The 9,640-nt window shown below is 32.8% G+C and overlaps 1 long non-coding RNA gene across 1 annotated transcript; it reads left to right on the top strand.

The window, feature by feature from the left end:
- Positions 1-2,942: 2,942 nt before the first annotated feature.
- LOC120263011 lies at positions 2,943-5,535 on the top strand. The gene is made up of 3 exons (XR_005537023.1): positions 2,943-2,983; positions 3,093-3,132; positions 5,361-5,535. It is a non-coding gene; the product is annotated as an uncharacterized LOC120263011 (long non-coding RNA).
- The last annotated feature ends 4,105 nt before the right edge of the window (positions 5,536-9,640 follow it).

Consider the following 9,640-nt stretch of genomic DNA (forward strand, 5'->3'; position numbering starts at 1 on the left):
AATGGTACCTCTGGGCATCTCCATGCTTGAAAAGCTTGATTTTGACACTTTCGATGATCACATGGGCACCTAATTTTGATACTATTCATACACTCTGGACGTATCTTTACAAAATCGATGCATTCATTTATACCTCACAAGAAATTGGGATTCAAAAGTCCATCCTCAAGCCTATTATGCATCAAACTCTTTCTATCCTTGTTACTAATAGTTGTGTGTTAAAAGGTTAAAATTAGCCAACACACTCATTATAAGTTAATCCTTAATTTCACTAGCAAAAAGACAAACAAAAACTGAGATTAAAATGATCATATAAAAGCTAAGTTATTAGCTAATATCAACCAAACATGCACCATTGACCCATTGGGACAACTATTTAAAGCATCAATAATTGGTACTTTTATATAGCTCACTTGTGCAATAGTTTGGTAACAAGATACTTTTAAGAAATATATCATGCAATTTACCATTGAAGAAAGCAAAAATAAGATAAAGGAGAATTTTAATTCGAAGTATTTTTCTTTGGGAGGAAGTAAGTTGATGTCACCTACATCAAATATCTGGTATAGTAGAATCAATGTTTTGTTATGGATTATTTTTGTCCCATGCCTATAAAACCAACATTAAAGAATTGAGAATAAAAATAATGAAAAATTAGTTCAAATATTGTGAGATAATACAGATAAATGCCTACTTATATTCAAATAAATACACATATAACAATATTATCTACTAATGCACACAACATTGGATATGGAGTGACAAGAAACGTGATTTATTTATTCATTTTAATAGTTAATATAAATTAAGTATTAAATCTTGTCAGTTCCTTCATGTGAACATTTAACAATTTGTATGCATATATTCAATCTAAACATGAGTTATAGATGTTCCTTGTCTTATAAACTCATTCCAATAGTTGTTTAACTAACTAAAGAAAAATTAAGATCACATATATAACTATTTTGAAATAGATGTACATATATTAATTATTAATTGATGTTACCTAAGAACTAGCACAAAATTAGATCATGAGATGAGTACTTGACATAGAAATTCATCAAAATTGAAATGTTGGTGCACATCAAAGTGGTTTATGATTATTTTGATTAACTTTTTCTTTTTCAATCACAAACTGCTTATAAAGCATTGTCTTTTAATATATCCATATATTTTGGTATATCGGCATGGAGTTCTAATAACAATAATTTGGGGAGAAAAATGTGAGTACAATTTTCCCATTGTACCAAATACACAACCTCTAATAGAATTATATCACTTAGTTGGCTTTAAGGATAAATTCATATAAGCAATTTCAAGGCAATCAGCATCATCATTCCAAGAGGCAGCAAAGTCAACAAGCAAAAACTAAATAGTAAAGTGTAATGATACAAATATCATCAAACCATATACAAAGTACGAGGCAAAATATGAAGTTCTGTAGTAGCAATTTGACAAGTGATCACTAAGCTAAGATTTAACCCTGAAAAGCAAACCCATAATTAAGGCATCAAGACCACCAAAAGACTGCACAGCACCCTCGCACACTACCAAAAAAAAGGCACCAAAAGAAGAGAGTAATATATGCATGTAGCAATTACCTTGTTTGCAATGTTTCTAGAGAGCTAGTCCAAACCCATCATGGAAGCTGTTCACCAGATGTTGCACTGGAGCTCTGTATGTACTTGTAGCACAAACAATCCACATAATTTGGGAAATCAAGGATGACGGCCTAATTCTAGTTCATAGCAACACAACAAACAAATCCAATATCAAAAGAAAAACTTCATCTTACCCAATGCCACAATAATCAGAAACCCTCCGATAATTAGAAGAGGTTAAATCCATTTAGCGCTACAGAGCTTGATATCGAACAACAAAACCATTCATTCTCTACCCAAACCTAAACACAAGAAAAAGCATAGGAAAAACAACCGGATACCTCCCTAATAATATCACATTGATATATTTAAAAGCCAAAAAAGAATCAAACCACTTGGTTTGATTCTTACATTCTTACATGTAATAAAAAAGACAAGATTAGGACTTTAGACATGGAACAACAAAATGCTATAAAGTTCACTTGGATCATTTGGCTCCCACCAAGCATTTTTAACTCACAAATATATATATATATATACACTTGGTTATTTCAAAACAATTATAATCATCAATAAATGAATATATATTTACACATATATGAGGACAGATGAAGGAATCTATGGAGAAGGTTCAAAATGACAAAGCTAGTGATGATTGGAGATCAAAAGTCTGGGAAACCAATTCTAGTGGTTGCCCAAACTAGTGATAAGGATATGTGGACTGGGTGAATGAGAGTTCATGATTAATGCTGGAAGTAGACATTATGCCATGATAACCCACACAAGATCTACTTCTATTCCCTTATAATCTGGATATGATTTATTTTTAGAGGATTTTTGGTAAAAGAATATTATTTCTATATCGATTTTAGTCAAAAGGGATGTCTTTAAATTTGGTAAAACTAGTTGTGATATTTATCTTCAAAATAAATTAATTAGCAATACCTCTTTGCTATATGAATTATATTATCTGATGGTTCATAATAAGTGTGTTGTGAATACTATAACTAAAAATATGGTAGGCATGAGATAAATCAAAAACTTTTATGGCATTTGAGACTAGGATAGGCTGTAGAAGAAAGGAACTATGTGTTGATAAAGGATTACTTCAAGGAACCATTAGGATTGGATCCCTATCCAACATATGAGTCATGTTTCTTTAGCAAGATGACCAAGACTCCTTTCATTGGACATCATGAGTGTTATAACCCAGCTGATTGTGGGCTGTTACTGTAGTACTTTTAAAAGCCAGCCCTGTAGTAGACCGAAAATATTTTTTCTTCCCTTTTTAAAAGCTTCAGCCCTTCTCTTCCATTTCCCATTCATGATTATTGGAAACCCTAGCCATTTACTTCTCCTCTTCTTGCTTTTGATGGTTAAAGGTAGGTAAGTAATTTTTGTTTACATTAATTTTCATTTTGTGTTTTTGTTCATAACATTAGAATGAACTTAGGCCTTGTGTTCTTCTTGTTCCTCTCTTGTTTTCCTTAGATTAGTAGAAGTAGAGAGGATGAGAAGAAAAGATGGCAAGGTGAGTGGGATAACCAACCTTTAATTATCTCTTTAAGTTTTTATGTGCTTCATTTGCTTGAATTGTTGTGAATTTGGATGATCATGCTCCAAGCTTGGGTTTTGTCTTGTTGGAATCCATATCTTATTTAATTGGGAGGATTGAATGTTATTGTTGATTTATTTTGACATTAAGAGTTTTGTTTCTTATTTCTACCTCATTGTTGATTTATTGGCCTTAAACTCACTTTGTTGATATAATGCACTCTCTACTTGTTGACAACTTTATATTTTTGCTTAGTTTAAAGCTTTTGGGAGTTAGATTGGTTGTTATCTATGCCAAGATTAGTTTATGGATCTCTTGTATTAATGGGGTGATTGTTTTCCATTTTGGGATAAGCAAAATACTTGATTAAAGACTTTTGTAAATTGGATGTATTCTTGTATATTGTTAGAAGCGATGTATGAAAAGTTAGTCATTGCATGTGAGATGTTTGATGAAATGCTCTTGAGTATTTAATGTGATCATTGATCGACTAAGTGTGCCAAATGTTGATAAAAGAAGATGTTAGTGAAATAGAAGGGTGGCTAGAGGAAGTGTATTTATGTATGATGGTAGAAATTAAAGAAGGTGTTAGAGATGTGTGAGTTGGAGAGGGTTAAATCATTAAAAAGGTTAGTGATGATGAGGTCATAATACTAAGGGGTTTGGGCCTAAATTTTGGGTCTTTGAACTTGTATACTTGGCTTATGTGGGCAACTTGTGTTGTATGGAAGTTGTAGGACTTATGTTTATTGGGATGTATATGTGAAGGAAATAAAGGAATTTATTGGTGACTTCGTGAATGGAATTACAATGGCGGAAGATGGAAATGTGTACGCTTGCATTGGAAGAAGTATGATTTAGAATAATTGGTGATTTATTAAGAGAAATAATGCTAAAGAGTCCATGTCTAAATTTAGTAGTTGAGTAAAGAAAGTTAGTCAAATTGCAATTATTTTGAGTAAAAGGAGTTTCATAGAATTTTGCAAATATGATTGAGTTACATACTCCATGATAGCTTTTGAGATCATTTGGAGGAGTAAATAGTGAAATCAGGGATTGATTGGGGCATATGCAGGCAACCATATAGGCCACATGAATCCCGAAAGTACTGTAACATTACTGTAGCGATTACTCTTTTTCCTAAATTTTGTTTCGGAGTTAAATCTTAGTTTGGTATGAATTCTATAATGTTAAGGTGATTTAATATGGAGGTCTATTATGCTAATCGATCGATTTAAACCTTGGAAATGTTAATTATTGAATTTTATGTGAGTTGATGCATTATCTATATGGGAATGTGATATCATTTTGGTCTCAAGAAATTTATTTGATTTTGATATAAGGAGTGTTAGATTTTGTTGAGACAATTCTTATGGTGAATTTATATAATTGGGTTCGAAGGATTTTAATTACAAGAGATGTGGTGATTTGTGAGTCAAGGTGTGTGTAATTGAGAGATCTCCTTGATGAAGTGGATTTGGTAGTGTAATAGAGATGGAACATCTTGTTGGGGGTTAATAGAATTAGAAGATGAGAATGGAAGTTTATTAGAGAATGTTAAGTTAAAGTATGCTTACAAACCTTTGGTTTAATCTTTGCAAGTTTGTGAGAATAATGATAGGCTATTCATTACAATTGAAGTCTGATAGAGGGACTTGGCGATTTAACTTGAGCGAGCTTATGTTGTTGAGGAAGGGTGGAGCTACTCCCATTTATGACTTGGTTTTATTCAATGTATTTTATCATGTCCCTGGAACCTGCTTTCATATTATCACTAATCTTATACTCAGTATTTATTTTATTCCTTGCCTAGATTATTGTTCATTGTTAGTGATTTGTTATCTTAAAATTTGTCCAGTTTTCCTCACTAATCTGGGATTCTGTAATTCTGTACTCCGTTCGTGTGGGTAACTGGGTTTTATTTGTGAGTATTGTATTTCGATTATGATGTTTTGTTTGAACGATTTATTGTATCATTTTGTTTACTTTTATATAATTTATTCTGTTTATCTAGTCATTTGTTTCTGAAGCAAAGTATTGGAATTTTTCAGTATTTCGGAGTTTATGTGAACTTGTGAATTTATAATTTCTGAACTTGTACTCCGTGTTTTCGGTGTATGATTATTTATTTATTCATTTATTTTGTTCTCGCATTATTTATTTGGTATATTTTCTGTTTGTATTCTGTATTTCTGTGATTTTAGTACATCTCCAATCCTGGCTCGCCCAGCTAGGAGGAGTAAGTCCTAGCCATGTGCACATGTTTTCTGTAGTAGCGCTACCCCCCGACTACGGTTGAAGATCCGGCTACGGCTGTTGATATTCTGTTATGTTCTATTCTGACTTCACAGTAGAAGATCCATCCTCGTGCTGTTGATTTCTGTTATTAGTCAGGGAAGATGTACATGTCTATTTTCACATATTTTCTGTATTTCTGACTATCTCTATCTTTTGAGCATTTTCTGTATTTTTGTTCTATTATTAGTCTGTCTGTATTATGAGCATTTTCCATATCTTCATTCCACTATCATTCTGCTATTTGACTTTCATTTATTTACTATTATTATTACCACTTCTGAAATTCATGTTGTAGTTTGTCTGGAAAGTTTTATGTTTTTGGTAATGTTTTGATAACCAATTTCCGTATTCTGCTAGTATTTGTGAGTTTTTCTCTTGTTTTCACCTCACTCACTGAGTAACCAGAGTTACTCAGCCTCTCTTCTTCTAACTTTTGAGGTGCTCGACTCTTAGGTTGTTGTGCTTAAGATCTTGTAGTTCAGCCAGTGCTAGGAAGGATCCACTAGGGTTGTCGTCTTCTTGTAAATTTGTATTAACCTATATTTATACTTTGGAATCTTGTATATATAGGTTTGCATTGTATTTCTGTACCATTTTATATTGTTCATTGTTCTACTTGTTAGGGTTTACTCTGACTAGGTCAAATCTGAGGCCTTGCACCCAGTGGGGACCATCTCCATTGGATGCGGCTGATCTGTCAGTGGGCCAGGCTTTGGGGCTGGGGCGTGACAATGAGAGGGCTACACAAGTCATAGATTTAGTGCACATCTATGTTTTGTGGGCCGATGAATGAAATGGCTTGCGAAGGTTTCCCACTAATTCATAGCTTTTACGAATGATCATTCTTGGTATGGTTATGTGTAATTAATGAATAACAAATTAGAGGTTCTGAACAAGTTCATAAAGTACAAGGTTTTAGTGGAAAATCAAAATTTTCATTATATAAAGATATTACAATTGAATTGTGGTGGTGACTATATGAATACCGAGTTGCACTTGTTCTTGGAGGAGCATGAGATGCTTTTCACAAATGAGACCACCAGGTGACTCCTCAATTGAATGGGGTAGCTGAGCATAGGAATGCGATTCTTTCACATCTTATAATTGTACACATCTTGAACAAATGTTCCTCTAAATGAATCTCTAAGACACTGCATTGTAGGATGATTGTTCTAAATGAAAAAAATGAAACATCTAAAGAACCTACTGTTTAACAATTACGAACCAAACCTTATTGTAACACAACTACTGTTGTGATAATCTAGTAGAGTATCTCGGCTATAGAAGAAATATGGTTATCTACTATAAGGAAAGTATAATTTGTATGTTGTAGGAGAAGGGAACCATGGAGATTATCCCTCTACTTACGATCATGCAATGATGAATGCAGCCTCTACTAGTTGGCAAGATGCTATGCAAGAAGAGATAGATTCCAAGTTTGAACTCTAGTAGATTGCCCTAAATTGATAGTTCCTAGTGGGTGCAAGTAGATCTTCAAGAGAAAGATTCATCCGGATGGCAAGGTGAATACCTACAAGGACAGCCTACTAGCAAAAGGGAATAGTCAAAAGCAAGGAATTATCTATGAGGAAACCTTTTCTGTAGTAGCTATAACAAATCCATTAGAATTTTGCTCACAATAGTCAAATATCTTTATTACAGGATTTGTCAGATAGATGTGAAGACTATGTTGCTGAATGGATACCTCAAGGAGGAAATCTACATGGCCCATGGTTTTATGAGACCACTTGATGTGGCAAGACATGCCACATCATCCTAGAGTATGTTTTGATTACTTTTTACAGCTACTCTTACAAAGTATCATTATAATTATGTCATTCTTCATGTGACAAGGCATGCCAAATCATCCTAAAGTAGATTTTGACTACTTTTTATATGTGGACTTACTTTTTACAAACCCATCATTCACACAAAAGCATGGTTTTCTTATAATATTATCTTTCGGCTACTATACAACTACTGTATGGATAGTATTATCTTTAAGGAGAGAAACCCAAGAAAAACTTTATACATTTAAAAAAAAACTATAATACCCTCAATTTTATAATTAAATAATTTTCAATCTATTTTCATTGTAATTGAGGGTCTATGAGGCTTCAACCATCTCCCAATATGCGAAATTCTTACTTCTTGTCTTTTGACTCTTGATTTGAACTTTGTGATCAATTCATTGCACTTTACATTGATTTAATCCTAAGTTGCTTATCTTTTTCTCTCTGGTTAACTATATAGATCACACATCTATGTTGTCTTGAACAATGTTATGTTACTAGGTTTCTTTTCTTCAACCTGTCATTCTTGTATTGTTTTTATTATTATGTGCTTTTAATTATGTACATTAAGCTTCTCATTGTTCTCATGTGTTAGGCTTATTAATTATTGTGCTATCATAATTATTTTATATTTTGGTTAATCTGATTAACCTTTAATTTGTCATGATAATGTAAGTAGCAACATTTTTTTTTGTCACATATAAGATAGTGATGCTTGATATGCCTCCACAAAAAAAGTAATAATAATAAATAAATGGTGTGCCATTTTACAAGAGGCAAATTTAAGGCTTAAAATTAATGTGAGAAATAATTTTGATATTTATAATGCTTGCCTAAATAAGGCGTAAACTTTTTGAGATATTGATAGTGCATGTTTTGAATAGGAATAAGTAACTTTTCTTTATTTAATAATAAGGGTATAATTGATAGATCATATTGTTATATATCCTTTCTTTTTTTTCTTCTCAACCAAATAAGTTTTATTAAAAATCCATTTTTGTTTCCTTTAGTTCAGTAAAATTTAACTATCTAAGTTTTGGCTCAACTCTTTATTCCCTTCTTTCCCTTCCATTACTTTTCCTTCAACTTTTAGATCCAAACACTTGTTAGATAATATTGATTAAATCAATATCTCCTATGGTTTAAGAAAAATTTCCATTAAAAGTAAAAAGCAAAATCAAACAATAACACCAAGATCTTTTTTGGTCAAAATTAACCTAACTCAACCAAGACATACATGTATTCTGTTAGTGAAGAAGCACAAAGTTTACACTATTTAACAACTTGTCCAACTGGTCATTAATAATGATGAGACATACGATGATGTGCCAACTATGACAATGTGGCATTTATGACAAAACTCAGTGACATGTTGTTAAGAAAACAGTTGGTTGAAATAGATATTTGTTGGGCCTAAAACTATTGAAAAAGAAGCTGCCTTTAGAAAGCTATATATGGCAAGGATGGTCCCACTTGTATCACAAGCAAGGCTAATTGGCTATGTTTAAAAAGATGAAGATAAAGTTAATAAGAAGATCTTATCTTGGAGACCAAGACATTATGAAGAACAAATTTGGATGAACTAGAGATTAAATTTGGCAAGTTAGAAGATTTGGTGAATACTTGTTGAAGATCATTGGAAAATAATTTGGAGTCTATGTTTGGTATTGTGAAGACGTGCCATAATAGGAGCATGGCTCAGCTGAGGGTTAGTACAGACAGGACCGTAAGAAGTTCGGCTAGTTGTTGGCAGGTTTAATTTTTGGAGGATTCGATGGTGTTCAACTTAGATAGAACCTGAAGGGCTGGAGGCTTCCTTAGCTTGCAAGGCTAGAATGCAATTAAGGTCAATAAGAGGATTGCTTTACAATCCTAGTTGCTACTCGATTTGCAAATAGCTAAATTTGAAAGATGTTCAAATTTAGTATCCGTGGAGATTCTAAAAGATGGAGGTTTTATTTATGAAACATGGAAACATCTATATAACACCGCCTCTAAATATTTAGATGTAAGGTAAATTTGAAAAGAAAAAGAAAGAGACCTAAGAGTGTGGGTGAGAGAATAGGCTTTGAGCAATCAAGAGAGAGGGTGCTTGTAAGCCTTGGTAAGGATGAGTGACAGTCTTGTATATAAGTTTGTTCCCTTCTTTCAGTGGATTAATGTATAGGTTTGACCTAAAACATAGGCTATTATTGAGCTGAACTGGGTAAACAATTCTTGTGCCTCTTCTCTCATTTCCATGTTTTGATTGTGCTTACTTACATGAAATATTGAGTGATCATCAATCCATAATACCTTATGGAATTAGCAAATGGTATCATAGAAAGGTTATGATGGTCGGTAGAGAAGAAGCATCCATCACCAGATCACCACTACTCATTGGATTAAACATC

The sequence above is a fragment of the Dioscorea cayenensis genome, chromosome 6, assembly GCF_009730915.1.
Source record: "Dioscorea cayenensis subsp. rotundata cultivar TDr96_F1 chromosome 6, TDr96_F1_v2_PseudoChromosome.rev07_lg8_w22 25.fasta, whole genome shotgun sequence".
In the NCBI taxonomy this organism is placed as follows: domain Eukaryota; kingdom Viridiplantae; phylum Streptophyta; class Magnoliopsida; order Dioscoreales; family Dioscoreaceae; genus Dioscorea; species Dioscorea cayenensis.